This window comes from Scyliorhinus canicula, chromosome 21, assembly GCF_902713615.1.
Source record: "Scyliorhinus canicula chromosome 21, sScyCan1.1, whole genome shotgun sequence".
In the NCBI taxonomy this organism is placed as follows: domain Eukaryota; kingdom Metazoa; phylum Chordata; class Chondrichthyes; order Carcharhiniformes; family Scyliorhinidae; genus Scyliorhinus; species Scyliorhinus canicula.
In genome coordinates this window covers 18454528-18479503 of record NC_052166.1, presented here as the reverse complement: position 1 = coordinate 18479503, position 24976 = coordinate 18454528, and the positions used below count along the sequence as shown (strand labels likewise).

Genomic DNA, 24976 nt, shown 5'->3' with positions numbered 1-24976 from the left:
TCCAGAAATCTCCCAGTCTCCCACTGGCAAGTGGTCCTCCCAGACGCCCTCCATTCTATCCGGTCACTTCTCTGTACCGCCATGAACCAAACGCCTCACGATCGTCTTCTTGTTTTTACCCGGAAGTCTTCCTCAGGTACCCCGCTCCCGACTTGGCTGGCTACCCCCGGGCCCATTCTGCTCTGGAAGCACGTGCGGGTGCACAAGTCGGACCCGTTAGTCGAAAGAGTCCAGCTACTCCACGCGAACCCGCAATACGCCTACGTGGAGTATCCCGACGGCCAACAGGACACAGTCTCCCTTCGGGACCTGGCACCTGCAGGATCTCGGCCACACCCCCCAGCACCAGCACCCCCCCTCCAATCCCAACAGTCCCCAGCACCCCACCCCCGGCCCCACCGACGCCCTCATGGCCCAGCGAACAGCAATCCCCTCCCCTGCCCTGGCCCCCGCTAGCTCCGACCAGGGGTACGGACACAGGAACAAGACCGTCGCTCCCGGAGTCACGGATGACCACCGCTCCGACGTCGCCGGCACCGCTGCGCAGGTCAAGCAGGACATCGAAGGCGCCCACCCGACTAATTGAATCAATATGATCTACTGGTGGACGTCTGCCTGCAGATGGACTTGTGTTTTTCTTGTTTGTTCCTTGCCTGTTCCCCCTCTCCCCCCCCCCCCCCCCCCCCCCCCCCCCCCCCCCCCCCCCCCCCCCCCCCCCCCCCCCCCCCCCCCCCCCCCCCCCCCCCCCCCCTCCCCCATACACTGTACATAGTTACTGTTTTCTATTCCACACTAGTTGCGGGTCAGTGGGCAGCCATAGATGCAACGGTACGACCTAAACATCTCTAGTCATACTACCAGTCTCATGTACCCACAGGACACGCCCCCCCCCCCCATGTCCGCGTTCCTCCCCCCCCCCCCGCTTCAACAAGGGGTGAATGTGGTAGTATGACTAGGGATATTACGGTACCTTGGAAGCAAGCTGCTATTGGTGCAGAAGATAAGGGGCCTCACGGTAGCATGATGGTTAGCATCAATGCTTCACAGCTCCAGGGTCCCAGGTTCGATTCCTGGCTGGGTCACTGTCTGTGTGGAGTCTGCACGTCCTCCCGGTGTGTGCGTGGGTTTCCTCCGGGTGCTCCGGTTTCCTCCCACAGTCCAAAGATGTGCGGGTTAGGTGGATTGGCCATGCTAAATTGCCCGTAGTGTAAGGTTAATGGGGGGATTGTTGGGTTACGGGTATACGGGTTACGTGGGTTTAAGTAGGGTGATCATTGCTCGGCACAACATCGAGGGCCGAAGGGCCTGTTCTGTGCTGGACTGTTCTATGTTCTATGTTCTATAAAGAGATGGCTGATGTCAAATGGGCACACCTATCTCATTTAGTTCACCTTAGCACTTTCAGACCCAGTACGATAAAGCCGACCAAAATAGCACGCAATTTTGGTACGAGAAGAGACAGAACAGCAGGTAGCACAGTTAACAAGACAATGTGCAGATTTAAAGGCAGCTTTACGAACGCTCCAACACTCCACTACAGAACAGACAGAGCACAGTAGATCACGCGAAATGTAGGAGACAAATAGAGGTTGCAGTCACTGCTGTCATGGATTCAGAGATACCTTTCGACAAGATTTAGATGAGGAGAATGGCCCCAATTGGCAAAAACTAAATGAAACCGCCCATAGGTATGTGGAGGATACTGAAACTCACAATAGAGCCCCCCAGGACCCAAAAAGGAAAGCACCCGTACCACCGACTGCACAGGCAGCACACACCCCCATGAATCCAGTCACAACACAGCGCAAGTCATCGGATCGGGATCAACCTAATTTTGTTTACACCACCCCACTAACCATCACCCAATTGAGAGATGCCTGTGCCAAAATTGAACCATTCAAACCCACCGCACACCCACATAATATCTTTGAGAGAGTACAACAGCAAACGGTTATGTACGGTCTAGACGAAAGGGAGGAAGTTAAGCTTATAGTCATGATCCTTGACCCATCCGTTAGCTCAGCTTTACTAGAACCCCAAAACGTAGGAGGAGGAAGCCTACAGGAGATGAAAACGGCCATTTTAGATGTGATTGGGTACAACAGGGGAGACCCCGTAGAAGGTTTCAGCTGCTGTAGGCAAAAGAAGGGAGAGCATCCGACTGCATTTGCAGGTCGCCTTTGGATCCCTTTTACAGCAGTATTTGGGGATTTGAACCGCGCACACTTAGATAACGACAACACAACGAAATGGGCCCACACTTTAGTCTCCCACGCCACAGAAGCAGTTCAAAAAGCCTGTGTAAATTATGACCCCACAGACGCCACACGTAATAAAGTTTGGGTTTTAAAGCGACTCTCCAGAGCTTAGGAACAATCCCTACATAGGAAGGCAGATCAGGAAAAGGCAGAGGCGAATATGCACCCAGTCAGGACTAATCAGGACCCAGTATGGGTAAACGAGGGCAGACATCAAAGACAGCATTCCAGAGCACAGGCACCACTGGGTTGCTATAATTGTGGACACATGGGACATTACGCCCGCGAATACAGACAAAACCCCCGAACCAGCAACGGCACCAGCAATCGAACGCCCCACCGAGGAGCAATGCTAGGCCCTTACATAGCATTAGCACCCGAACAGATAACGCAGTAATCAACACCACAGATTGACGGTGTTCGAACTCCCCAACTTGGGTCTGCGACACACTCTGGAACAAGTCAGGCAGACCAGTAGTCAGAGGCACAGTCTGGGAACATCCAGTAGAGTTCCTTTGGGACACAGGAGGGTCCCGTACCACTTTAAACTCCTCCATAATGTTTCAGCGCGACAAATGGCCCACCACAGACACCATCACCCTTAGTGGATTTACAGGACATGTACAGCAGGGATACAATACAGCCCCAGTAGATATTCAGATAGGAACCATAAACACCGGGCACCCCGTTGTTTTAGTCGACTTGCCCCAAACAGCCGAGCACATTTTAGGAATCGACTTTATGAGCTCCCACAATCTTTCCTTTGACCCCGTGAATAGGTGTGTATGGAAAATGGCCAAAACAGCGAGAGCCCCCGCCACACTCACAGTAGGGGACTACGAACATAGGATTTGCTCAGTAGGAGACTATTGGTTTGATCAGCAAACAATTATGCAGACCAGACAATTAGAGAGGTCCTCAGGAAACATAAAGCAGCCTTCGCCCAACACAAACACGATTGTGGGAAGATCCCAGGCATGGTCACAATTTCAGGTCCCAATCCCAAGCCCCAGAAGCAATACGGTTTCCCACAGCAACTCGAGGGTGAGATCGCAAAAGTCATCAATAGCTTACTAGATCAAGCAGTAATTTGACCCGTAGCCTCAACAAACAATGCCCCAATGTGGCCCGTAAAGAAACCCAACGGTTCATGGAGATTAACCTTTGACTACCGAGAGCTCAACAAGGTGACCCCATTAGCAGCCCCCACCGTTGCCACGAGTCCCGAAACCATGCTCAAGCAGGGAGTACAAGCAAAGTACTTTACAGTGCTGGACATTAGCAATGGCTTCTGGTCCATCCCCTTAGATAAAGGCCTATCCATACAAGTTTGCGTTCACATTTCAAGGGCAACAGTATAGGTGGGCGTGCCTCCTGCAAGGTTTCCACAACTCTCCAATTTTGGCCCCCAATATCCCCTTCCACAGCCAGAACCACCGCCACCACCCGACACCAGTAATTTGCCCATTGCTGCCACCGCCCCTCACGACAAGCGAACCTGACACCCAATTTATTGATACAGTCATAGTTACTCTTCTGACGCAACTTACTGACCAATGGCCGTTAAAGGAACAATTGTTGGATCTCACATGTGTTACAAATTCTTTCTGCTCTTTTAGGTCACCCATGTAGGGAATAACGGCACTAATCCCCGCCCTGCCTGAGGACCCCAAATGCATCCGGTCAGTTAAGTTCGGGTAGTGGAGCAACGGCGCTGATCACCGCCCTACCTGGGAATCCCACCCATTCTTGCCCAGCCACGGCCCACACGCATCTCATGTTCCTGTCACTTTGGAATGGTTCCTTACACTCCTTACTGCCCTTGGCAGGTCTTAGTTTTCCCTTCTCTGCTCCTATTGTGGTTTGAAGAATGCCCTTCGCCACAGTCTGTACACTCATCCCTTTACCTACCGTGACCCTCTGGTCGTTCCCCACCTGCTATTTACACGTTTGACACACTTGGTTGCCACATATGCTGCTATGCGCGAACTACCTCTGGACCCTGGGACGAAGAAACTTTATAAAACCGGCCGCCCTAAAATTCGGCTAGTTAAGAATGAGCCTCAATCATCAATGGTTGTAGTAAAGAAAAGACTGGACGGTGAAATTGTCCGCCCATTCCCTGCATTGACAACAAGCTGCGAGATTCTCTGCACTTAAAGGAAATTTTTTTTCCCGCATGTCTTGTCTCTAAAAAAAGTTATTTTGAAAACAGAAATGATGGAGTCACACACGGTGATGATTCTAATGGGTAATTGAAGTCAAGGAGAGAAAGTCAAACAAAATGAGATGTTAACCAACGATAATAACAGATATTATGCTTGTACCCCCAGGAATGAATATACGGACAGCACGGTAGCATGGTGGTTAGCATAAATGCTTCACAGCTCCAGGGTCCCAGGTTCGATTCCCGGCTGGGTCACTGTCTGTGCGGAGTCTGCACGTCCTCCCCGTGTGTGCGTGGGTTTCCTCTGGGTGCTCCGGTTTCCTCCCACAGTCCAAAGATGTGCGGGTTAGGTGGATTGACCATGCTAAATTGCCCGTAGTGTCCTAAAAAAAAGTAAGGTTAAGGGGGGGGGGGTTGTTGGGTCACGGGTATAGGGTGGATACGTGGGTTTGAGTAGGGTGATCATTGCTCGGCACAACATCGAGGGCCGAAGGGCCTGTTCTGTGCTGTACTGTTCTATGTTCTAATGAAGAACAGAAGACAAGATGAAGAGAGGATTGATGACCTACATTGTGATCATTGCTGGACTCCTACAACTGCACACGTTACAAGCCTCTGTACCCCACACCACACCAGCCCCGAACATGACCACACAACATGATACCCCTAGCCCGGACACCACACCACACATAGAGATAAACACTGATACCCCCACTTAGTGCGAACACATTGTAAAATGATATTCCCTTTCATATACCGTAGAGGCCCTTCTGGTGATAGCGATAATCTGCAGTTCATCTGACACTTACTCTGCAAATGGCGAAAAAGAGGCTCCCGCTCCCCGATATATACACTCCGAGCCCCCTTCGGAATTCACCCAACCCAATAAACAATGTAATCACCAATAAAAATAAAGATTGTGCACCTCTGTAACATTGATACGTTAAGTGGAAATGTGATGCTGTCGTTGGTTTAAAAATTTTGTATAGTACATAAGTTCCTTTTTATATTTGCCAGCAGCATGAGAATAGCTTAGATAGTGATAGTTAGATATTCCCTTGTGCGAATAAGATAAATGTGTGATAGTTGAATGCTTTACAATGACCCCTTAGAGATTATGAATGTATGATGTATTAATAAAACTTAGATAAATGCTCCAAAACATAGGACAGAGTAGTGTAGAACCTGTCCTTGACCAAGGGTACCCGGCACACCAAGGACGGATGAGGGATCAACAGTGTGATCCACCACGCTTCGCGTTCAGGATCAAGAGGACGGGATGTAGCCTTCTCAGATGGCCACCTGCAAAGGACTATGGGAATTATGGCCAACCCAGGACTCAGACACACTCAGAGCTTGTGTATGTATTTGCCACCCAGATGGCTAGACGCGATCGAAACACCCGCTCGTTTGCATTCTAATGGCCCATTTCCCCAGAACAAAAGGACTGTACTCAGGTAACCGATACAGATGCAGACTAACCAGCGCCACTCCCCTTGCTCAGGGAGCCCAAACAGCCAAATCAATGGCCGCTCAGGACACGCCCCGCCATCAAGGCACCCGCCCCTTTATTGGCCAAATCGAAGGCAGTGATCGAAGCCTGCCGAATTATTGGGTCGAAAGCTAAGGACCGCCCCAAAGAGCCCGAAATCCCAGAGGGATAATAAGAGACACAGCCATGTGTTCGGTCTCTCTCTCTCGGACTACGCCAAAAACCAAGTGTAGCATTCGGACCAGAAGACAAGTTCAAGACCAACGATCGCTACCAGACGGATGAGCCCAGCAGAAACTAAGCCACTTCTTCTACCTAGCCACGCAAGATCTGAACAAAGGCCTTGTTCATCTGCAAAGAGCCAGTTGCCCTGAAGTTAAGTATAGGTTATTGTAGTTGTGAGGTGTCGTTTAACTTGTAGTGTTTTGTGTTGCATGTTGAAGTAATCCTTGTGTGTAAATAAACTATCTTTGAATTTGAACTGACTAACTGGTTGTGTGGTCCTTTGATCGATATCCGGTAAAGCCTTGTGGCGGTATATCATTTGATACCTGGCGAATCTGAAAAGCAATATTATCATTAATAACTGCCATAACTAGTTAATTTGGCAACATTATTGGTGATGCCGATGGGATAGTATTCCACTCATTAAAAAGAGCAACAGATTCCTCCATTTTGTCAGCAGCAAACAAGTAACAGGACTTTAAAATTTAAAATGAATCGTTTTGTAAGAAAGAAGAGAGGGCCAGAGACGCAAACAGGCCAGGATCTCACAACTAAACCTGCTGGAGAGAGTGGCTCAGGAGAGTCCACAGCAGGACAAGGCAGTGGTGGTGTGAGCTCTAGGGCCTCTGATGAACAACACACACAGAAATGTCAAAGCAAGTGAGATCGTGAGGACCACGCAGGCTCACCTGTTACATTAAAGGTAATCAAAAATGGTCGTGAATGTCGGCCAACGTGGGTTGCGAAGGTCGGCCAGCGTGGGCCGTGAATGTCGGCCAACGTGGGCTGCGAAGGTTGGCCGGCGTGGGTCGCAAAGGTTGGTCGGCGTGGGTTGCGAAGGTTGGCCGGCGTGGGTCGGGAAGGTTGGCCGGCGTGGGTCGTGAAGTTTGGCCGGCGTAGGTCGCGAAGGTTGGCCGGCGTGGGTCGCGAAGGTTGGCCGGCGTGGGTCGCGAAGGTTGGCCAGTTGGTAAAAATGGGTCCCTGGCTTCCACATTGCTGGAGGAGGTGGTGACGACAGGGGGACTGGAGAAGAGGGTAATATCGGTGGTTTACGGGGCTATTTTGGAGGAGAAGGCGCCATTAGAGGGATCAAGGCAAAGTGGGAGGAAGAGTTGAGAGAGGGTATGGAGGAGGGGTTCTGGTGTGAGGTGCTTCGGAGGGTGAGCGTCTCCACTCGTGCGCGAGGTTGGGGCTGATACAGCTGAAGGTGGTGTACAAAGCGAACCATACAAGGACAAGGATGAGCCGGCTCTTTGAGGGGGTAGAAGATGTGTGTGAACATTGCGGGGGAGGCCCCGCAAACCATGTTCATATGTTTTGGTCCTGTCCAAGGCTGGAGGAGTCCTGGAAGGAGGTGTTTAGGGTAATCTCTAAAGTGGTGCACGTGAAACTGGACCCGGGCCCTCAGGAGGCCATATTCGGGGTGTCGGACCAGCCGTGGTAGGAAACGGGTGCGGAGGCAGATGTTGTGGCCTTCGCCTCGCTGATCACCTGAAGGCGGATGGTGTTAGGGTGGAGATCACCCTCTCCATGCTTTGCCCAGGCGTGGCGGGGGGACTTGCTGGAATTCTTAACGCTTGAAAAGGTCAAATTTGAACTGAGGGAAAGAATGGAGGGGTTCTACAATTCATGGGCGTTTTTCATTATGCACTTTTGAGAATTGGATCACATCGAACATGAGGGGGGTTGGAGGCTGGAAGTTTTGGGGGGAGGGGGACTGTATGTGTTAATGATGACTATGAGTGATTCCTGATTCCTTTCTGTCATTGTTTATGTTAACATGCGGGCCAATATCTGGGGTTTGGTGGGAGGATGGGATTGTTGTCATTGATATGGGGTTTGACATTACATTCGTTACTGATTATTGTTTATTGTTGGGTGTACATTTGGGAGAAAATGTGTGAAAGGAGGAGAATAAAAAAATATTTTTTAAAAAATGGTTCCCCGGAAAAAAAGTTTGAAAAACAATGATCTAGAAGGACAAGGGGAACAGATACCTGGGACTGCCACCACCTGGAGGTTCCGCTCTAAGGAACACCCCATCCTGACTCGGAAATATATCACTGTTCCTTCACTGTTGCTGGGTCAAAATCCTGGAACTCACTGTGAACAGCACTGTAGGTGTATCTACACCACATGGACTGCAGCGGTTCAAGGCAGCAGCTCACCACCATCTTCTCAAGGGCAACTGGGTGGGGCTGGACAATAAATGCTTGTCTGGCCAACGATGCCCACATCCCGTGAACGAATGAAAAACCCCTCAAAAAATGCAAAGAAAAAACTGAGATTTGTTTAATGGGATTATAGAATTCAAAAGTTAAATATCTATATAACCACCTTGATCAGCCACAGTTAGAGAACCATCCGCAATTCTGTCCTCCATCCTGCAGTAGGGGTACAGAAGCACAGGGGAAAGTGTATCAAAGATTAACAAGGATGGTACCAGAACTGACAAATTCAGTTGTTTGGAAAGTTTTAACAAGATTGATCTTCTACGGAAAAGAGGTCACCAGACAGAGGTCTTTAACATTGTGAATGGGTTGAACAGGGTAGATCTGGAAATGTTTCCACTTGTGGGAGAATTCCAAACGAAAGGACACAAATTCTAGATAATTACTAATAAATCCATTCGGGAAATAGTCGAAGCTGTTCGTAGAATATATAAATGATTTGGAGGAAAATGTAACTGGTCTGATTAGTAAGTTTGCAGACGACACGAAGGTTGGTGGAATTGTGGATAGCGATGAGGACTGTCAGAGGATACAGCAGGATTTAGATCGTTTGGAGACTTGGGCGGCGAGATGGCAGATGGAGTTTAATCTGGACAAATGTGAGTTAATGCATTTTGGAAGGTCTAATGCAGGTAGGGAATATACAGTGAATGAATATACAAGAATATTGACAGTCAGAGAGATCTTGGTGCACAGGTCCACAGGTCACTGAACGGGGCAACACAGGTGGAGAAGGTGGTCAAGAAGGCATACGGCATGCTTGCCTTCATTGGCCGGGGCATTGAGTATAAAAATGGACAAGTCATGTTGCAGCTGTATAGAACCTTAGTTTGGCCACACTTGGGAGTATAGTGTTCAATTCTGGTCGCCACACTACCAGAAGGATGTGGAGTCTTTAGAGAGGGTGCAGAAGAGATTCACCAGGATGTTGTCTGGTATGGAGGGCATTAGCTATGAGGAGAGGTTGAATAAACTCGGTTTGTTCTCACTGGAACGAAGGAGGTTGAGGGGCGATCTGATAGAGGTCTACAAAATTATGAGGGGCATAGACAGAGTGGATAGTCAGAGACTTTTTCCCAGGGGTCAATTACTAGGGGGCATAGGTTTAAGGTGCGTGGGGCAAGGTTTAGAGGAAATGTACGAGGCAAGTTTTTTACACAGTCGGTGCCTGGAACTCGCTGCCGGAGGAGGTGGTGCAAGCAGGAACGATAGTGACATTTAAGGGGCATCTTGACAAATACATGAATAGGATGGGAATAGAGGGATATGGACCCCGGAAGTGTAGAAGATTTTAGTTTAGACAGGCAGCATGGTCGGCGCAGGCTTGGAGGGCCGAAGGGCCTGTTCCTGTGCTGTACTTTTCATGATTCTTTGTTCTTTAAGGACTGGGCTAAAAAGCTGGCTTTTAAAGCAGATCAAGGCAGGCCAGCAGCACGGTTCAATTCCCATACCAGCCTCCCCGAACAGGCGCCCGAATGTGGTGACTAGGGGCTTTTCACAGTAACTTCATTTGAAGCTGACTTGTGACAATAAGCGATTTTCATTTGTATTTACTCAGCTGGAGGTTAGAAAGTGGAATTTCTTCCTGTTTTACATACCAGTGGTCTGTATGCTGGTATGCATGGCCTATCTTATCCAGTGAGATTTCATAGAATCCGTACAGTGCAGAAGGAGGCCTTTCGGCCCATCAACTCTGGACCGACCCTCCAGAAGAGCACCATACCTAGGCCCATTCCCCTGCCCTATCTCTGTAACCCCACCCAACCGGCACAGATTTGGAGTCACTTTGGTACTTACTTCGGAGCTGGTTTATTTACACGATATTAGATAGGTTACATGGTACATATGTCTCTTCTGAGTACAGGCTCTTCCATCCTCTCTCTCTCTCGAGTGTTGATCACATGACTGATGTCATAAATTATGGTCCACATCGCTCATTCGCATAGCTACTCTATTAACACTACACCTCCCCCACAAGTATTTTATCAACTTTTCTCAAAGTTAAACTATGTTTGAAACTATTTACATTCCGGGCGTAAGTGAACAACAAAATATCAGAATCTGTTCTTAGCGAGATTAGCGGGGTGGTTCCTGGCACCTGTAGCGCCCGCTATCTATCAGCACTCTATTGCTATTGCAGGCCCCAGCGGTAAATGACCCCCCCCCCCCCAATCCGAGGCCGAACTCAGCGTAATTTCCTGCCCCGAGCAGCTCCGACGAGCAGAATTCCTCAGTGCAGGAAGAGATCGGAAACCCATTTTTAAATGGCACACCAATCTCTCGACCCACCAATGCTGCCCCCGGAACCCCCTAATGCCCCAACTCACCTGTTGGGGGTCCTTAAGCCCCTCACACCCCGCCATAAGCCAGCACGACAACCCTCGGCTTGATCCCTGCCAAGGGCAAAATGCCAGATTGGCACCATGGCACTGCCAGCCTAGCACACTGACAGTGCCCTGCCAGATTGGCAGTGCCTCCTGGGCACCCTGGAAGTGCCATGTTGGCCTCCAGGTGGCACTCTTACGGTGCCCAGGTGACAGAGCCAGCGTGCAAAGACGGAAGTGCCAAGGAGACACTTGCAGTGCCAGGGTGCCAGCCTGGCCAGAGCCCGACAACGTGGTGGCCTCTGATCGCCTGGGAGATCCCCCCAGTGCCGGTATGCCGGGTCTCCATTTGCGGGGGCAAATGCTAATGGGCGCTTGGCTGAGGTTTCCTCAGCGAGGCTGATAGATGTCGAGTGCCCATTCCATTCGGTATCAGCTCAGCTAAGTGGGTTTTAAACTCACTCTACCTGTGCCCATTCCTTTACTGGTTTACGTGCCTTTACGGGTTCCCATGCTTGGACCTATTCCCATGCCTGCACTTATTCTCCTGCCTGTACCTGTTCTCATGCCTGTACTGGATTTCTTGCCTGTACCTGTTCCCATGCCTATACCTATTCCCATGCCTATACCTGTTCCAATGCCTGTACCTAGTCTCTTGGTTGTACCTGTTCCCATGCCTGTACTGGATTTCTTGCCTGTACCTGTTCCCATGCCTGTACTGGATTTCTTGCCTGTACCTGTTCCCATGCCTGTATCTGTTCCCATGCCTGTACCTGTTCCCATGCCTATACCAGTTCTCATGCCTGTACCTGTTCCCATGCCTGTACCTGTTCCCATGCCTGTACCTGTTCCCATGCCTGTACTGGATTTCTTGCCTGTACCTGTTCCCATGCCTATACCTGCTCCAATGCCTGTACCTGGTCCCATGCCTGTACTGGATTTCTTGCCTGTACCTGTTCCCATGCCTGTACCTATTCCCATAGAACATAGAACAGTACAGCACAGAACAGGCCCTTCGGCCCTCAATGTTGTGCCGAGCCATGATCACCCTACTCAAACCCACATATCCACCCTATACCCGTAACCCAACAACCCCCCCCCCTTAACCTTACTTTAATTAGGACACTACGGGCAATTTAGCATGGCCAATCCACCTAACCCGCACATCTTTGGACTGTGGGAGGAAACCGGAGCACCCGGAGGAAACCCACGCACACAGGGGGAGGACGTGCAGACTCCGCACAGACAGTGACCCAGCCAGGAATCGAACCTGGGACCCTGGAGCTGTGAAGCATTTATGCTAACCACCATGCTACCCTGCTGCCCCATGCCTGTACCTGTTCCCATGCCTATACCTGTTCCAATGCCTGTACCTAGTCTCTTGGTTGTACCTGTTCCCATGCCTGTACCTGGTCCCTTGGTTATATCAGTGCCAGTATTACACTCAGCCTGGCTCAATGCCCTCATCTCTGCTAGAATTTGTACCAACAACCCGAGTAGGTCTGGTGTCAGTGTCTGTTTTGAATTCCTCACCAATGCTGCTGGCCTGTCAGATTTCAGACTCCAGTCCCACTTCCTGGCCTCTCACCAGCAGCAGCTGGACAAATGCTGAGGCAATCCGAGGTATTCAGCTGTTCACAACACTGAGAGATTCCAATTTTCAATCCCTTCTGGTCACAGGGGAGGCGCCGTAGGCCGGAAGGACAGCTAATGTGGTATCATTATTCAAGAAAGGAAGTAGGGATAAACTAAGTAATTACAGACCAGTGAGTCCAACATCAATGGGAGGGAAATTATTGGAAAAAATTCTGAGGGACAGAATTAATCTCCACTTGGAGAGGCAAAGATTAATCAAGGATAGTCAGCATAGTTTTGTCAAGGGGAGATCATGTCCAACAAATTTGATTGAATTTTTCAAGTGGTGACTAGGTGTTTAGATGAGGGCAGTGCAGTTCACTGTGGGTCCCAGGTTCGATTTCTGGCTGAGTCACTGTCTGTGCGGAGTCTGCACGTTCTCCGGGTTTTGGTGCTCCGGTTTCCTCCCACTACTGAAAAACGTGCTGTTAGGTAATTAGGTAATTTGGACATTCTGAATTCTCCCTCTGTGTACCCAAACAGGCGCCGGAATGTGGCGACTCGGGGCTTTTTACAGTAACTTCATTGCAATGTAAACCTACTTGTGACAATAAAGATTATCATTATTATTATTGAATCATAGAATCCCTCCAGTGTAGAAGAAGGCCATTCGGACCATCGAGTCTGCACCCACCCTCTGAAGTTGCACCCTACCTAGGGTCAGGCCCCCACCCTATCCCCATAACCCAGTAACTCCACCTAATGTTTTGGACACTAAGCAGCAATTTTACCAGGGCCAATCCACCTAACCTGTGCATCCTTGGTCTGTGGGAGGAAACCGGAGCCCCCGGAGGAAACCCACGCAGACACGGGAAGAAAGTGCACACTCCACACAGTCACCCGAGGCTGGAACTGAACCCGGGTCCCTGGCGTTGTGAAGCAGCAGTGCTAACCGCTGTGCCACCATGCTGCCCCCTTGATGAAGTCTACATGGACTTCTGTAAAACTTCAGTAAAGTTTTTGACAAGGTCACGCATGGGAGACTGATCAAGAAGGGAAGAGCCCATGGAATCCAGGGCAATTTAGCAAACTGGATTCAAAATTGGCTCAGTGGCAGAGGGTGTTGACTGAAGGTTATTTTTGTCCAGTGGTGTGACACCAGGATCGGTGCTGGGTCCCTTGCTGTTTACGATGTACATTAATGATCTGGATTTGAATGCAGCATGTATGATCAGGTAAGTTTGCTGATGACACAAAAATTGGTGATGCGGTAAACAGTGAGAAGGAAAGTTTTAGATTACAGGCTAATATAGATGGGCTGGTCAGGTGGGCAGAACAGTGGCAAATGGAATTTAACTCTGAGATGATACATTTTGGGAGGACTGGGAGTGAATGGTAGGACATTCAGAAGTACAAGAGGACCAGAGGAACCTTGGGGTGCCTGTTAAAGATCCCTGAAGGCAGGAGGACACTTAGATAGGATAGTTAAGAAGGCATATGGGATACTTTCCTTTATTAACCAACACATAGAATATAAGAGCAGGGAGGTTATGATGAAGCTGTAAAAAACGCTCATTAGGCCACGGCTGGAATCCTGTGTACAGTTTAGGGGCTGGATTCGCTGAAGGATGTGATTGCGCTGGAGAGGGTGCAGAGGAGATTCACCAGGATGCTGCCTGGGCTGGAGCGTTTCAGCTATGCAGAGAGGCTGGTTAGGCTGAGGTTGTTTTCCTTGGAGCAGCCAAGGCTGAGGGAATACATGATTGAGGTGTACAAAATTATGAGGGACATAGATAGAGTAGGTAGGAAAAAACATTCCCTCTTCTTGTAGGGGTCACTAACCAGGGGGAATAGATTTAAGGTAAATGGGCAGCATGGTAACACAGTGGTTAGCACAATTGCTTCACAGCTCCAAGGTCCCTGGTTCAATTCCCGGCTTGGGTCACTGTCTGTGCCGAGTCCGCACGTTCTCCCCGTGTTTGCGTGGGTTTCCTCCGGGTGCTCCGGTTTCCTCCCACAGTCCAAAGATGTGCAAGTTAGGTGGATTGCCCATGATAAATTGCCCTTAGTGCCCAAAATAGGTTAGGTGGAGTTACAGGGATAGGGTGGAGGTGTGGGGATAGGGTGGAGGTATGGCCTTAGGTAGGATGCTCTTTCCGAGGGCCAGTACTGACTCGATGGGCCAAATGGCCTCATTCTGCACTGTAAATTCTATAACTCTATAACTGTAGGGAGGAGGTTCAGAGGGGATTTGAGGAAAAATCCTTTTCACCCAGAGGGTGATGGGAATCTGGAACTCACTGACTGAAAGGGTGGTGGACACGCGAACCCTGAGAGGATGTAAGAAGTATTTAGACACCTGAATAATGACAGCAGACAAGGCTATGGACCAAGTGCTGGAAAATTAGATGAGAATAGATAGGTGCTTGATGGTCAGAACAGACATGATGGGCCAAAGGACCTCTTTCTGTGCTGTAAAACTGTATGACTCCATGAGAGATGGTAACACGTTACAAAGGTGCAGAAACATTTCAGAACTGAACAACCACTATTCTCAGCGAAGGACATTCACTGTCCAGAATAACATAAGTAAGTTCTGAAATTGTGCAGAGACAGACACAGAAGGGAGTGCACTGCAGCTCCTGCAGTAACACCCTGTCACAGGAATAATAGTCAGACTCACCGACTGCAATCCATTCCACAGCAAGCTGACGGACCACAGCACCACACTGTGCAGCTCCAAAAGCACCAAGATAACAGACATTCCTCCCAACAGCTTGGTGAATAAACAAAGCTCCCTCCACTGCAGCAGCAATAAGAAAGGATGTTCTCAAACTCTGCCCTTAGCATTTCCTGTCAAGGAAATGAGGCTCCAGTAAAGTCCAAACAGACACAAGGACTGTACACCCACTGTGTACGCACACTCCAAAACATAGTTGGGAGAGGCTGTACACAGCGGGTGTACACAGTGGGTGCACAGCGTGTTGGAGTAGATGTACACGGTGGATGTATAGTATATTGGAGTCAGTGTGCAGACTCAGTGTGTCCACTCACTCCAACATGCTGCACACCCACTGTGTCCACTCACTCCAACATGCTGCACACTCACTGTATCCACTCACTCCAACATGCTGCACACCCACTGTGTCCACTCACTCCAACATGCTGCACACCCACTGTATCCACTCACTCCACCATGCTGCACACTCACTGTATCCACTCACTCCAACATGCTGCACAACCACTGTGTCCACTCACTCCAACATGCTGCACACCCACTGTATCCACTCACTCCAACATGCTGCACACCCACTGTGTACACTCACTCCAACATGCTGCACACCCACTGTATCCACTCACTCCAACATGCTGCACACCCACTGTGTCCACTCTCTCCAACATGCTGCACACCCACTGTATACACTCACTCCAACATGCTGCACACCCACTGTGTCCACTCACTCCAATATGCTGCACACTCACTGTATACACTCACTCCAACATGCTGCACACCCACTGTATCCACTCACTCCAACATGCTGCACACCCACTGTATACACTCACTCCAACATGCTGCACACCCACTGTATCCACTCACTCCAACATGCTGCACACCCACTGTATACACTCACTCCAACATGCTGCACACCCACTGTGTCCACTCACTCCAATATGCTGCACACTCACTGTATACACTCACTCCAACATGCTGCACACCCACTGTGTACACTCACTCCAACATGCTGCACACCCACTGTATACACTCACTCCAACATGCTGCACACCCACTGTATCCACTCACTCCAACATGCTGCACACTCACTGTATCCACTCACTCCAACATGCTGCACACCCACTGTATACACTCACTCCAACATGCTGCACACCCACTGTGTCCACTCACTCCAACATGCTGCACACCCACTGTATACACTCACTCCAACATGCTGCACACTCACTGTATCCACTCACTCCAACATGCTGCACACCCACTGTGTCCACTCATTCCAACATGCTGCACACCCACTGTGTCCACTCACTCCAACATGCTGCACACCCACTGTATACACTCACTCCAACATGCTGCACACCCACTGTGTCCACTCACTCCAACATGCTGCACACCCACTGTGTCCACTCACTCCAACATGCTGCACACCCACTGTATACACTCACTCCAACATGCTGCACACCCACTGTATACACTCACTCCAACATGCTGCACACCCACTGTATACACTCACTCCAACATGCTGCACACCCACTGTGTCCACTCACTCCAACATGCAGCACACTCACTGTATCCACTCACTCCAACATGCTGCACACCCACTGTATACACTCACTCCAACATGCTGCACACCCACTGTGTCCACTCACTCCAACATGCTGCACACCCACTGTATACACTCACTCCAACATGCTGCACACCCACTGTATACACTCACTCCAACATGCTGCACACTCACTGTATCCACTCACTCCAACATGCTGCACACTCACTGTATCCACTCACTCCAACATGCTGCACACCCACTGTGTCCACTCACTCCAACATGCTGCACACCCACTGTATACACTCACTCCAACATGCTGCACACCCACTGTGTCCACTCACTCCAACATGCTGCACACCCACTGTATACACTCACTCCAACACGCTGCACACCCACTGTATACACTCACTCCAACATGCTGCACACCCACTGTATACACTCACTCCAACATGCTGCACACCCACTGTATACACTCACTCCAACATGCTGCACAACCACTGTATACACTCACTCCAACATGCTGCACACCCACTGTGTCCACTCACTCCAACATGCTGCACACCCACTGTATACACTCACTCCAACATGCTGCACACTCACTGTATACACTCACTCCAACATGCTGCACACTCACTGTATCCACTCACTCCAACATGCTGCACACTCACTGTATACACTCACTCCAACATGCTGCACACCCACTGTGTCCACTCACTCCAACATGCTGCACACCCACTGAAAACACTCACTCCAACATGCTGCACACTCACTGTATCCACTCACTCCAACATGCTGCACACTCACTGTATACACTCACTCCAACATGCTGCACAACCACTGTATACACTCACTCCAACATGCTGCACACCCACTGTATACACTCACTCCAACATGCTGCACACCCACTGTGTCCACTCACTCCAACATGCTGCACACCCACTGTGTCCACTCACTCCAACATGCTGCACACCCACTGTATACACTCACTCCAACATGCTGCACACCCACTGTATACACTCACTCCAACATGCTGCACAACCACTGTGTATATACACTCTAACATGTGGCACACCCACTATGCCCACTCTCTCCAATATGCTGCACACCCACTGTGAATACACACTGTGCACACTCACTCCAACACGTTATGCATCCACTGTGTACACTCTGTTCTTGAAAATACAGAAAATGTGTCATTTGAAACATGGAAGTCTGGCAATATCTGGTCTGAGAGAAAAATGAGAGCATACAGGAAAGGATCCCACAAAAGGTTAATAGCAGCTGCAAAGAGCAGGATTATAAAATGCAGATTATTTCTCACAAGCAGGCTTAGCAAACACACAAGATTCATGTATTCAGATAAAACATTGGCTCACACCTTCATTGAATGTAACTATCTTAGGAAGCATCTGGAAAAGCATGGATGAGAGTTTCAATTGAATTAAGTGACGAATGTTTAAAACAGGCAGGTCTTTCAAGTCATAACCAAGTGAAATTTTAGCATACAGTTGAAAGCAAAGGTTTCACACCCTCATTGAAATTAACTCTCTTAGTAAACAGCTGGAAAGGATGGATGATGCTCAGTCGAATTTTGTGTCAATTCTAAGTGTGAAATTCTACTAACATCAAGTAAATTAAAGAAAATTGGAGTCAACCTGTATATGAGAAACATAATTTAAAGTCAAAATCAAAGGCAAAGTTATGAGCTGGGGACAATTGGAAAATTAAACTATTCAAATGACAGAAATTAAAAGTAACACCTCTTGAAACCAAAGCATTTTTTGAATATCACAAAAGAACTTTGAACATCACAAAGTACAATGTAATCAGATCATGCCCAAAATGAATAATTAGTTGTATTAGAATGTTTAGATCAAAGATACGTTTTAACAATCAAAGTGAAATAAGTTAATTTGCAATAAGGTAATCAAACCTTAATAATTGTTGGAAAGAGAATATAAACCAAGGGAGCAGAACCAGAGGAGAAGGGGAGGAGAACTCAGAGAGAGGAGAGAAGCATATTCAGCTTTCACAGCTCGGTCATGGGAAAGACAAGACAAGCAGCCGAGCTTAAACAGCTATACATCTAAGGAAGACTAGAATTTAAACAGGAGTTAGAGTCAGCTGAGAGACAGCTAGCAGAGCCAGCTCTTATAGCTCAATACATGGGATCGACAAGACACAGCAACAGAGCTAACCAGCGAACACATCTCAAGAAGACCAGACTGTAAAGAAGATTGATTGTCAAGGTGGGCCTGAAAGTCCCTTCAACCTACCAGCAGGATCCAGAAGCAAGATCTTTTTACCTTTCTATAAAGAAAGTGTTTGCAGCTTTTAAAAGAAAAAATATAATAATAAAATAACTTAACTTAACCTGAAAAAGTGGTTATTCCTAAAGTCTACTTTACTTACTCAGCAATGCAGGATCCAGGACATCGATGCTACTAAGTGGTAAATAGATAAAATCTTCGGTGAAGGTATGGGTTATACCGGGGGACAACTTGAAAATATAGTTTGAACTGAATAGCACCCACTGAAGCCTGCATCGGAGTCAGGGAGTGAGAATCCCTGTTCACCATTTAGAATGTCGGCCCTTTTTGGTATAGGGGGAATTCTAACAATAATGGAGAGTTTTCAAAATCATGGCGCCCAACGAGTGGCTAGAATATTAGAAGCTTCTAGTTCCCAAGAAATGATTGGAATATCAGAAGTTTCTAACCGGCACAAAGGCTAGAATATTAGAAGTTTCTGGTCTATGCGTGAGTCAGACTTTAGCTGCCGAGTTTAGTCTGGAAAGTCATGTGCGATTGACGTTTGTAAGGATATTCTGTGGATTGAGGGGACTGAAACTCAGGTTGGGTGTGAAAATCAGCAGACTAGAAGATGCTGACCCTGAGTGAAAGTCGGCAAGACATTTTAGTGACAGCACTAAGAATCTTGCATCCATTACTGGTAAAAGGAGGCCAAAAAAGAAATCATCCTTAGAGTGAGGCAGATTGTGTGGAAATTTCCTAGAGGAATAGGGACGCCTAGAAACCTTTAGAGACCAATAACCAATCGACCCTTAACTAAAACAGGAAGATAGTGCCTTAGTCAGCCTTGGATAGGGCCCAGAAAGGGTACTTATCCTTAATTTCAGATTGCAACTGGAAGGGACAACCAGGAACAGAACTTGAATTCCGAAAAATGGCAATGGGAATAATCCTCTTGCACTGAAACATGGTCAAGAGTGTTGAAACAATGAAACAAGAGTGGAAAAGCTTAACAGAGGCAAAAAAACCCTGCATAAGTGAAACTTATCAGCATGGAGGGGTCTCAATTTTTGTTAAGAGTAACTAAACCTGACAGAATAGAGGTCCAAGATCTCAATTAATAAATGAGTGTGAGTTTAATAAGTATTTGTGAAATCCTGAAAAGTAGAGATCCAAGATCTGAGTGGATGAATGAGTGTGTGTATGTCTAATAAGGAGTTGTGAATTTCCTTTAGTGTTTGTATTTTTAAAAAATGTTGTGGTTTACAAAACCGAGATTCACATCAATTGGAAGTTATAAATGGCAGGGAGAAGTGTGAGCAGTATTATGAGGTAGTGAATCAGTATGCTCAGAACTAAATTGGTCTCAGAATAAACAGATAAAGAAGTTTTTACTGGGCAGCAGTCAGCTGTGTGCAGGAAATTACTTTGAAACTGCTGTGTTGAAATTGACAGTGCATGGCTCCGCAGGGTCCTAGTGCCCGACGATCACAAAGTCACAAGCAAAAATAATGATGTTTAGAATGTTAAATACATTGAAGAAGGAGCTTTAGAGAATAAAGATATTGGACCAGAAGTTAGATTAGGAGAATTAATTGCAGTATCAGGAAATGAGAATCTGATTACAGGAAAAGATTTAATAAAAATTGATGTAGAAAAATTAAGATATTAAAATGAAGTGATAATACAGAGGAAGTTTGTGTGAAGCTACCAACTAAAACTGCAGGAAAAGTAATCAGTGAAGCTGTAAAATGTAAAGACAAGATTGTTCAGAATCTGGGTAAACATACAGTTGGATTAGAGAAGCATGGTGTCTGGGGCAAAAGAAATTGTATCACAATTAAAACACATGACCCAATTGGTGCGAAGACAGTGAATTAAAACCTGTTAGCAGCATTTATTGGACAGATGATAAAGCTAAAATGTCATGTGTGGAACTTACCTTCATAAAAATCCGGTTGTAATTAAAATAAAGTAATTAAAGTAAATGCAGTAGCAGTATCAGGAATGTATCAGGATAAGGTTTCGACCAGATTGGATCACTGAGTAAACAAAAGAGGAGAAGTTTGAGATTCTTCGAATCTCACTCAGGGGTGCAATGACAGAAGGAGGAGGCTTAACAGGCTTTAATTGTATGAAGGACATAAATGATAAGGAAAATAAACCAGTTCAAAAAGAAAAAGGAAAGAAATGATGGCAAAAAAAAAAATCCGGAAGTCCTGGAAAGGGCACTTCTGGGGTCCCAAATGAAAATAGAAAGTACAAATTAAAGAATAGGGCCCTCTCCACCCTTGACCTGTTCATTTGATTTTTCAGATGGAAAAAATAAATAACAGACAAACCAGTTCACAAGAAGGAAGAAAACTACACTCCAGAGAGGAACGTTTTAGACAGGATTAGAGGGAAACTAATGATATAATTGGCTACATATTTGAGGGAATTAAATGACAAGAGCCCAGAGGAAAACTTTACGGGTTAGAAACAAATCAAAATATCAAATTATCACTGAACAGTGAAACCTCCGGTCAGACATCTCTAACTGGACATTAGCTGATGGATGATCTGTGGTCTCCACGGGGTATGTACTACACGGTGGAGTTATTTTTTAAAAATAAATTTAGAATACCCAATTATTTTTTCCAATTAAGGGGCAATTTAGAGTGGCCAATCTACCTATCCTGCACATCTTTGGGTTTTGGGGGTGAAACCCACGCAGACACGGGGAGAATGTGCAAACTCCACACGGACAGTGACCCAGGGCCGGGATTCTAACCCAGGTCCTCAGCGCCGTAGGCAGCAATGCTAACCACTGTGCCACCGTGCTGCCTCGCGGTGGAGTTATTAGGGGTCTCGGCAGACAGCAGCGACTGACGAGGAACCCCAACATGATAAATGACAATAGTTTAAGAATTTTTGTAGCTTGATGCCACAGCGGGGAAATTGTTACCAATGCAGCAAAACAATATTGCACTGAAGAGCTGTAATCGTTATTAAAGAAGAAATGTTATGTAAATTGGTAGGGACGGTTATGTTATGACAATGGGGGTATGTGTGCCGTTCAAGAACTTGATCAACATTTCTAAACTGTGTGAATGTTTTAATAGAGGGGGAATAGTCGTGGTTAGTGTGCTTTCTTGATTTAACTGCATAGAACACCACAAATAATATTGATGTTGTTAACACGCCGTATTTAGTATGTAATAATTATTGGTCCCAAAGCCACGAAGGGATGTGTTGATATTGTACCTTATTTTTAGTATTGAAATTGTGATAACAGTTGCAAATATGTAAAGTTGTAGCACAGTCCATTTGTGTGGTCAGGTAATGAGTAATGAGCAGAGGGCAGCAGAGCAGAGCTTCCGATTGGCTGTTCCGGGGAGATTTGCATACGTGCAGTGCGGTCAGCGTAAGCTGAAGGTGTACCTGCGCAAGTGACCCGAGGAGGTCGAGTGAAGGCAAGCATCCAGCAGAGAGCAGCAGAGCAGAGCTTCTGATTGGCTGTTCCGGGGAGATTTGCATACATGCAGTGCGGTCAGCGTATGTTGAAGGTGTACCTGCGCAAGTGACCCGAGGAGGTCGAGTGAAGGCAAGCATCCAGCAGAGGGCAGCAGAGCAGTGCTTCTGATTGGCTGTTCCGGGGAGATTTGCATATGTGCAGTGCGGTCAGCGTAAGTTGAAGGTGTACCTGCGCAAGTGACCCGAGGAGGTCGAGTGAAGGCAAGCATCCAGCAGAGGGCAGCAGAGCAGAGCTTCTGATTGGCTGTTCCGGGGAGATTTGCATACGTTCAGTACGGTCAGCGTAAGTTAAAGGTGGTTTGTGAAGGGGCTGTTCTCGAGTGACAGCTGGGAGTTGTCTATAGACTTCCGAATAGTTCCAGAGATGTAGAGGAAAGGATTGCAAAGATGATTCTCGACAGGAGCGAGAGTAACAGGGTAGTTGTTATGGGGGATTTTTACTTTCCAAATACTATAGTTCGAGTACTATAGATGGGTCAGTTTTTGTGCAGTGTGTGCAGGAGGGTTTTCTGACACAGTATGTAGACAGGCCAACAAGGGGCGAGGCCACATTGGATTTGGTACTGGGTAATGAACCCGGCCAGGTGTTAGATTTAGATGTAGGTGAGCACTTTGGTGATAGTGATCACAATTCGGTTATGTTTACTTTAGCAATGGGCAGGGATAGGTATATACCGCAAGGCAAGAATTATAGCTGGGGGAAAGGCAATTATGATGCTATTCGGCAAGATTTAGGATGTATAGGATGGGGAAGGAAACTGCAGGGGTTGGGTACAATCAAAATGTGGAGCTTTTTCAAGGAACAGCTACTGCGTGTCCTTGATAAGTATGTACCTGTCAGGCAGGGAGGAAGTTGTCGAGCAAGGGAACCGTGGTTTACTAAGGAAGTTGAAGCACTTGTCAAGAGGAAGAAGAAGGCTTAAGTTAGGATGAGACATGAAGGCTCAGTTAGGGCACTTGAGAGTTACAAGTTAGCCAGGAAAGACCTAAAGGGAGAGTTAAGAAGAGCGAGGAGAGGACACAAAAAGGCGTTGGCGGATAGGATCAAGGAAACCCTAAGGCTTTCTATAGGTATATCAGGAACAAAAGAATGACTAGAGTAAGATTAGGGCCAATCATGGATAGTAGTGGAAAGTTGTGTGTGGAATCAGAGGAGATAGGGGAAGCGTTAAATGGATATTTTTTGTCAGTGTTTACACTGGAGAAAGACAATGTTGTCGAGGAGAACACTCAGGTTCAGTCGACCAGGCTAGGTGGAATTGAGGTTCAAAAGGAGGAGGTGTTAGCAATTTTGGAAAATGTCAAAATAGATAAGTCCCCTGGGCCAGATGGTATTTATCCTAGGATTCTCTGGGAAGCCAGGGAGGAGATTGCAGAGCCTTTGTCCTTGATCTTTGAGTCGTCTTTGTCGACAGGAATAGTGCCGGAAGACTGGAGGATAGCAAATGTTGTCCCCTTGTTCAAGAAGGGGAGTAGAGACAACCCTGGTAATTATAGACCTGTGAGCCTTACTTCGGTTGTGGGTAAAATGCTGGAAAAGGTTATAAGAGATAGGGTTTATAATCATCTTGAAAAGAACAAGTTGATTAGCGATAGTCAACACGGTTATGTGATGGGTAGGTCATGCCTCACAAACCTTATTGAGTTTTTTGAGAAGGTGACCAAACAGGTGGATGAGGGTAAAGTGGTTGATGTGGTGTATATGGATTTCAGTAAGGCATTTGACAAGGTTCCACACGGTAGGCTATTGCAGAAAATAAGGAAGTATGGAATTGAAGGTGATTTAGCGGTTTGGATCAGTAATTGGCTACCTGAAAGAAGACAGAGGGTGGTGGTTGATGGCACATGTTCATCCTGGAGTTCAGTTACTAGTGGTGTACCGCAAGGATCTGTTTTGGGGCCACTGCTGTTTGTCATTTTTATAAATGACCTGGAAGAGGGTGTAGAAGGATGGGTTAGTAAATTTGCAGATGACACGAAGGTCGGTGGAGTTGTGGTTAGTGCTGAAAATATACACTTTCATGTTGTAAGGGAAACGATAACAGATGAAAGGGATTTGAAGGAAATTTGTCAGAAAGATATTCTCTCATGTAAACCAGGGTTGGCAGACATACACGGTTCAGGACAATGTTAGACATTAATGAGGATAAGTTAGGAATAGTTAGGATAAATTGAACCTTTTAAATTAATGAAGCAAGGGAATCAGTGGGTGGTACATGATATCTTAATTTACCATTCCATTGAGAAACAGAAAGCAATTTGGATGACGGAAAAATGGGACACTTAACAGCCAGTGATGGACAAAAGACCTTTTTGGTTACTGATGGACTGAGTTGTGTGCTGTTTCTAAGGGACATGAGGAAGCTTCTATGGTGCTGCTACCCCAAGGAAGTAAAATGCTTTGGAGCTAGTGGAACACATGGAATAGCGATTGTGTTACCTTCCTGAGCGGCTATAGCTATGGTAATTGGACTTGAGGGGAAAAAAAGACTCTTATCAACACTGGTCTGAGATATGGATACATTTACAAATTGATTTCGGTGCACAATTTAAAATCACAACACACACATACAAATGACAAAGATCGGGGATATATGCTAGTTAGTACAATTAGATGGGGGGGGGCAATTAACCAAATGATATAGTTATGTTTCAAATG

At 47.2% G+C, this 24976-nt stretch overlaps 1 protein-coding gene across 4 annotated transcripts in view; it reads right to left on the bottom strand.

Moving 5' to 3' along the window:
• Positions 1-24976, bottom strand: part of LOC119955783 (torsin-4A-A-like) — a 120178-nt gene that overhangs the window by 57856 nt on the left and 37346 nt on the right. Inside the window, exon 1 of one of the 4 annotated variants that reach the window (XM_038782347.1) lies at positions 8480-8500. The exons of the other annotated variants lie outside the window; for them this stretch is intronic. The gene's annotated coding sequence lies outside the window, so the exon portion shown is untranslated. Of the gene's footprint in view, positions 1-8479; positions 8501-24976 lie in introns of those variants that run through there. 4 annotated transcript variants of the gene reach the window in all.